Source organism: Bison bison, unplaced genomic scaffold, assembly GCF_000754665.1.
Source record: "Bison bison bison isolate TAMUID 2011002044 unplaced genomic scaffold, Bison_UMD1.0 scf7180017864146, whole genome shotgun sequence".
NCBI lineage: Eukaryota > Metazoa > Chordata > Mammalia > Artiodactyla > Bovidae > Bison > Bison bison.
The window spans coordinates 12,338,605-12,346,061 of NW_011494718.1; the positions used below are offsets into that span (position 1 = coordinate 12,338,605).

A 7,457-nucleotide genomic window follows, 5' to 3' on the forward strand; every position below is an offset into this window, starting at 1 on the left:
CTAAAGAAAGACTTTGAGTATTAGCTTGTGGTCAAGATGCTTTTCCTTTTAACGCATGTCTCTTGTTCATCCTGTTCAGACACCTATGAGAAAAACTTACCTATGTAAACATGGCATGTTGGCTGGTGTAATCTGGCTGTGCTGGTTTACTCAGGGAGTAGAGGTTTATGGAAACTGGATTTCTGATGCCAAAGTTTTCTAACTTGATATATAGAGACTGTCTTCTGGTTTCTTATTTGGCAACCTCTCTTCTGGGAATTATATTTGTGATTTTTAGAGAAAGTTGCCTGTATTCTTAGTAGACAGAAGTTTTAAACCTGTTTCTACCGCTAACTCTCTCTGTGACCCACAGCCCTGGGCCTTAGTTCCATCCTTTGCTCCATAGAAGCTTCTAGAGGACAGAGGTTTTTCTGCTCTATTCACTGCTAGATATAGTATGTAGGCCAGGTGCTCAGTAACTCTGCTGAATGAACATGAGAATTGGTCAGCACTCATGCTTGTTAAACTTTAATATGCATCTGGACCACCGAGAATCCTGTTAAGACATTTTCTGAATCCACAGGTTTGGGATAGGGCCTGAGATTCTGCATTTCTAACCAGTCCTAGGTGATGCCCATCCTGGTTTACACAATAGTTTTTTAATTTTTAAAAACTGTATTTATTTTTGGCTGTGCTGGGTGTTTGTTGCTATGTGGGCTCTTTTTAGTTGTGATGGGCAGAGGCTGCCCTTCATTTTGACATATGGGCTTTTCACTGTGGTGGCTTCTCCTGTTGCAGAGCGGGGGCTCTAGGGTGCACGGGCTTCAGTAGCTGTGGCTCCAGGGCTCTAGAGTACAGTCTCGATGATTGAGGCACACGGCTTAGTTGCTTGCTGCATGTGGGATCTTCCCAGACCCGGGATTGAACCCGTGTCTCCTGCATTGGCAGACAGATCGCATTGAGCCACCAGGGAAGTCCCTTGTCGGCACATTTTGAGGCAATTGAATACTCTACTCGTGACTATCCAGCCCTGCTCTTACTTGGCTTATGGATCATGCCAGTGTCTTGAAACCTAATGAAAGTTGATAGAAAAGAAATTTTGGACACTTGAGTAGATGTTAGTGAACTTCCCTGGATCACGGACTGTACATGTAGGTGTGATCACTGGTTTGGAGCCACATTTCTATGGACCTATGTTGAGATCACCTTTGCCTCTGTTCTTCCTCTGGGGAATGAGGAGATATGGCTGCCCATTGGACCACCCGTGGAGTTTTTAGAATTATTGATACTTGGAGATTTAAGTGATTGATGTGGGGTGTAGCCTGGGCAACAGGATTTGGGTGGTTCTTACTATTCAGCTAAGATTAAAAATTAACTAGGTTAAATAAGTCCATAATTTGATTTTTTTTCTCTTTAATTTCCATACAGTAACTCTTTGTGCGTACATGTGAGTTTTTAAAAATATAGAATCATGAAGTCACCACTGCATTCAAGACTCCTCAGTTCAGTCACTCATTCGTGTTTGGCTCTGTGACCCTGTGGACTGTAGTACACCAGGCTTCCCTGTCCATCACCAACTCCCGGAGCTTGCTCAAACTCATGTCCATTAAGTCAGTGATGCCATCTAGCCATCTCATCCTCTGTCGTCCCCTTTTCTTCCTGCCCTCAATCTTTCCCAGCATCAGGGTCTTTTCAAATGAGTCAGCTGTTCGCATCAGGTGGCCAAAGTATTGGATCTTCAGCTTCAGCATCAGTCCTTCCAATGAATATTCAGGACTGATTTCCTTTACGATTAACTGCTGGCATTTGATTTTCATAAATGCACTTTGATTTTTCCTCCTTAATATGACAAACTGAAACACATGGCCGCCTTCTCTTCTCTTCTGTTGTTGTGGGTTCAGTTTGGAGACCCTCTTAATCAGTGTGTTGCAGTGTTGGAGAGCAGCACCTAGGTCACACCCTAGACCAGCTTGACAGAATGTCTAAGGGAGCCCCAGGCACTGGCCTTTTTGAAACTGCCCAGGTGTCACTAATGGGCAGCCAGGCCTGAGGGCCACTTCTGATTCTTCTATAATGTATCTGCAGGTGAAAGGTCAGGGTTCTTAGCAAAGACACATGCTTCTGACATTTCATTTTTCCTTCTGTGGCACCGATTTGGGTGCAATTTTGAAAAGGATTCAAGGAAAATGACTTCTTAGAGCTTACCGATTATTTGTCCACTTGCTCTTTTCACCTGTTGGTGGTGAAATAGCTGGTACAGCACGTTGGTTTTGTCTTCCCTCCTTGGGGACTGTGTGCAGTGCTGGAATTGTACCGATCGTAATCACGCAGCTGCATTCGGGAGGCTGGCTGAGCGATGTCCCAGGCTCACCTGCGCTTTCTCTGTGGGAGTGAGGGAAGTGATGGATGGATGCTGCCTGCTAGGGCTGTGTAAAGCCAGTGGAATGCTTTCCCAACTAACCTGTTTCCAAGAATAGATACTGTAGTTGTTGTTCATGAAAGGAGTTTTCTAAATAAGTAGTATTCAGTGAAAGTCTGCTTCTCTGGGACTAATAGCTCCTTGGTATTCAGGGGCTAGGGGCTCATCTTCCAGCAGGGTTTATTTAGTTCAGAAGCTTAACCAGCTCTCCAGGGGTGCTAAGCTCCTGGGAGGTGGACCAATGCCATGCTTCATATGAAGTTTCTAAAATTCTTTAAAGAAGATGATCTTATGGGATGCTTAGAATCAACTCTTTACATCTGAGGAAGCTGAGCCTCGTGGGCAGAGGGGGTTTTCTTGCTCAGTCCGTCAACTGGTTCTTATTCTTAGACCACAGCCCCGGATGGTTTACCCATTGGTTAGATTCATTTAAGAGGCTAGATGATGGATGAGAAGGTTTAAAGAGGTACTTCTATCAAGTTCAACCCTGATTTATTGCTCAGCTTTTTTACTGCAGAGACTGATCTTAAGAGTCCAGTTCATACATTTAATCAGGATACCTTCTTCCTTTTATGGAATTCAGAAAGACCTAAATTTTTTTTTTTTTAAATTGGAGTATAGTTGCTTTAGAATGTTGTGTTAGTGTCTGCTGCTGCTGCTGCGTCGCTTCAGTCATGTCTGACTCTGTGTGACCCCATAGACGGCAGCCCACCAGGCTCCACTGTCCCTGGGATTGTCCAGGCAAGAACACTGGAGTGAGTTGCCATTTCCTTCTCCAATGCATGAAAGTGAAAAGTGAAAGTGAAGTCGCTCTGTCGTGTTAGTGTCTACTGTACAACAAAGTGAATCGGCTATATGTATCCATATATCCCCTCCCCCTTAAGCTTCCCTCTCACCCAACCCCATCTCACCCCTCTGGATCATCACAGAGCACTGAGCTGAGCTCTCTGTGTTATACAGCAGCTTCCCACCAGCTATCTGTTTTCCACATGGTAGTATATAAATGTCAGTGCAGTTCTTCCTACCCATCCCTCCTTTCCCCATAACCATGTCCATGTGGCTGTTTTCTGTGTCTGTGTCTCTATTCCTGCCCTGCAAATATTTCATCTGTACCATTTTTCTAGCTTCCATATATATGTTTAATATATGGTATTTGCTTTTCTCTTTCTGACTTACTTCACTCTGTATGACAGACTCTAGGTTCATCCACATCACTGCAAATGACCTAAATGCTACCTCTTGTCACAACAGTTGTCCTTCAAGGCCTTGAAGAACGCCCGTCTTTCTTTATTTTTACCTCTGTTACTTTATCAGGAGTTTAAGGAATCACATTATAATGGCCATTGATGGGATGGGCTTGCCTGGTGGCTCATACCATAAAGAGTCTGCCTGCAGTGCAGGATACCTGGATTTGATCCCTGGGTGGGGAAGATCCCCTGGAGAAGGGGATGACAACACACTCCAGTATTCTTGCCTGGAGAATCCCATGGAAAGAGGATCCTGGTGGGCTACAGTCCATAGAGTCGCAAAGAGTCTGACACAACTGAGCAACTAACACTTTCTTGTGAGTACTTCTGCCCCAGTAGCTCTAATTCTCACAGGATCACTGCAGAGTTTTCTCATCATCAGTACTCTGCCATACTCTGCTTTAGATGTAGCCTAACTTGTCCAAGGTCTCAGACCTCAGTGTGAGCTTGCAACTCAGCTATGCCAGATAAATAAATTCCCTCCAAATCATGAAATGGAAAGGTCATTGCAGGGACATGTACTTATAGAAGCAAATTCTGTCCCCAGTGTTTGGTCTTGGAGAGCTTTTTAGGTTGCCTCCTTGGTTTTATGTATTCATTTTTTCCTCCTTGGTTTTAGATTTGGCGTCTTAGATTTCTATGTCCACAGGGTTCAATGTACATGACCTAAGAGGCAAATGGAGGTGAGTTCTGCCTGTGAATCAGAAGGTTTAACTCTCCCCTCCAACTCCTTTCTACTTGAAGAGCAATATACCGACTTGACATGCGTAGGCCATTTGTGAATCAATAAGCCTGGTACTGTCGCTCTGAAAAATTGTTGTAAGTTCTAAGAACAAATGGAATGGTTTAAAAAAAATCTTGGGGAGAGATATATCTGATTTACTTTAGAGAGAAGTCGAATGCTTTATAACCTGCTGATTACCATAATAAAACATCTTTATTCTTTAGAGGAACGTAAAATGACAATAGACTTTAAAGTACTATACCCAGTGCCTTATTTCTGGTGGAGGCTGGTTTAGGGTGATTCAGTTGTGATTTGCAAAGAGAAGCTACCTGTAGAATCTAAATTTTAAGGCTCACCTTCAGGCAGAAACTGTAGCTTACCTGCATGGAAAGGTAGGGATGATTTCCTCTCCCTGATGGTACCCCCCTCCCCCAACCTCAGATAAGAAGACAGATTCCAAGGCAGTTCTGATAGGAGATGCACTATCTCAGGAGCATTAAAAAATTCATTGAAGTAGAGCTGATTTACTATATATATGTTCTTTTTCATACTCTTTTCAGTTATGGCTTATTACGAGATATTGAATATAGTTCCCTGTGCTATGCAACGGATCGTGTTGTTTATCCATTCTATATATAATATTTTACATCTGCTAACCTCAAAGTCCCACTTCATCCCTCCCTTACACCCTCCTCCTTGGCAACCACGGTCTGTTCTCTACATCCGAGTCTGTTTCTGTTTCGTAGATATATGTTCATTTCTGTCACATTTTATTTTCTTTTTTTAAGGATTTTTACTTTTAAAAATTGTTGATTTATTTGGCTGCATGGGCCTTCGTTGTGGCACACGTGGTCTTTGTCGCATGATGTGGGATCTTCTGCGGTGGTGCGGGGACTCTCTAGCTGTGGCTTGCAGACTCCAGAGTGCCTGGGCTCAGTAGCTGTGGTTGCGTGGGCTTGGTTGCTCCTCAGCATGTGGCATCTTAGTTCTCCCACCAGAGAGCGAACCTGTGTCCCCTGCATTGCAAGGCAGATTCTTAACCCCTGGACCACTAGGGAAATCCCAGTTCATGTCTTGTTTTGTGTTGTATTTTAGATTCTAGCGTTTTTGTTTTTATCTGTGTACGATGTTGAGCACAGAGAGAGTTGTCCTGTTGTATGTGCCAAGCTTGGATGGTGGGTATGATTGGTAGGTAAGACAACCCACTGTGCTTTGAGTAGTTTTGGTTGTAGTAATGGTGTCATTCCTAAGAAATTTGCTGCTGAGGGCCCAGGTCCAGAAAGTGCAGCTAAAGTGATCCAGATAATAGTGTGCCTTCCATGGGAGCGGGATGCTCAAGACATGAGGAGTTTGCAGTCAGTTTCAGACAAGGGCCTGAGGGAGTTTTGATGGAAGTCAGCATCATAGTAAAACCTGTCAGCAGGGTGAGCACAAGCTTGTCTATTGAATAACTGAGTACTAGGATTAGCGGGTACCCAAGGGGCTGAAGGGAAGCAGGCACAGTGTCTGTTGGGTGTTAACCCAAAAGGCTCATTACCTTGGTCCATCAGCTGTATCTAGATCTGGCCATGAAGTGCTGTTGACAAATAAATGTTTGAGGTGTGTTCCCTGCTATCCATCTGGCCATCATCTCATTCTTTCCTTGGCTTGTTTTATTCAATAAACATTTGAAGACCTACTGTGTTCCTCTTTTAGGCACTGAAGACTAAAAAAGGAACAGAAGTATGTTTTGACATAACTACAATGCAGGAGACCTGGGTTCAATCCCTGGGTCAAGATGATCCCCTGAAGAAGGAAATGGCACCCCACTCCAGTATTCTTGCCTGGAAAATCCCATGGACAGAGAAGCCTGGTAGACTGCAATCCATGGGATTGCAAAGAGTCGGACACGACTGAGCGACTTCACTTTCACTAGATCTCTAGACCTCTAGCTAGTCATTGGGCAGGTACATGTAAATATTCTTCATCAAACTCAGTCCAGACAAAGTCATCATTATTTCTTAGATTTCCATTAAACATAAAAAATAAAACCAAAAAATAGCTAAATCTCCCAGCCCTCAAAAAGCACTTAATAAAATTGGGAGTCACTATAAAATGATGTGGGTAGGTGTGCAGAGAGTGAGAGATGGGTGTGGCTTTATAGGAATACTCATTGGAAAAGACTCTGATGCTAGGAAAGACTGAGGGCAAAAGGAGAAGGAGGCAGCAGAGGATGAGATGCTTAAATAGCATCACTCAATGGACATGAATTTGAGCAAACTCCAGGAGATAGTGGAGGACAGAGGAGCCTGGCGTGCTGCAGTCCATGGGGTCGCAAAGAGTCAGACACAACTCAGTGACTGAACAACAAAAAGGTTATCCCAGAAAGCTTTCTGGAAGTGAGGAAAGGAATGTTCAGCCATCGCTGATGATTTTGGGGAGGGACAACATTTCAGCCAAAAGGTGAGAAAATCCTTGCAGAAGGCTGGGAGTTGTACTTCGGAACACCAAGATGTTCAGTGTTTCCGGGGTATTAGGGGGGCATATGTGAGAGATGAGAAAAAGTGCCGGAGGTGGCGAGCCTTTCTAGCTGGGGGCATCAGTTTGGATTTGATCCTGAAGCGCGGTTTAGCAGTAGATGCCCAGGTCACAGTGCATGATCTAGTTGGAAAGACAAAATTAATCTACTTGTGGGGAAAATCACCCAGGAGTTGAGGCAGTACCAGGACCCCTGTCCCTAATGGAGTTTCTGGGGGAAGATAAAGATTGGAGGTCTTTCCCTGGTCTTTGACATGCGGTAGCTCAGCTCTGTTGTCGATGTTCGCGGTGATCACAGTTCACTACAGTACAGAACCAGACCCTGTATCTGCCCAGTGAATGGAGATTTGCAGGCTTGACGAAACAGGCCATGGTTTGTGCTGTCAAAGTTAAGAGTTTCGAATTTTCACCCGGGCTTGCTGACATGACTTATTGGTGGTTTCCTGGCCCTCCTGGTGTGGGGCAGCGCTGAGCAGTGCGTCATGTGGGTACAGATCAAGCAAGGTTCTCTCTGAGTAGATTTTTGTAGCTGTGATGTGGTAATGAGGTTCATTGAACTTTTTTGTGGGTT

The 7,457-nt window shown here is 44.2% G+C and overlaps 1 protein-coding gene across 10 annotated transcripts in view; it reads left to right on the plus strand.

The window, feature by feature from the left end:
• The window catches only part of TLN2 (talin 2), a 499,482-nt gene that overhangs the window by 152,445 nt on the left and 339,580 nt on the right, over positions 1-7,457 (plus strand). The window lies entirely within an intron of this gene.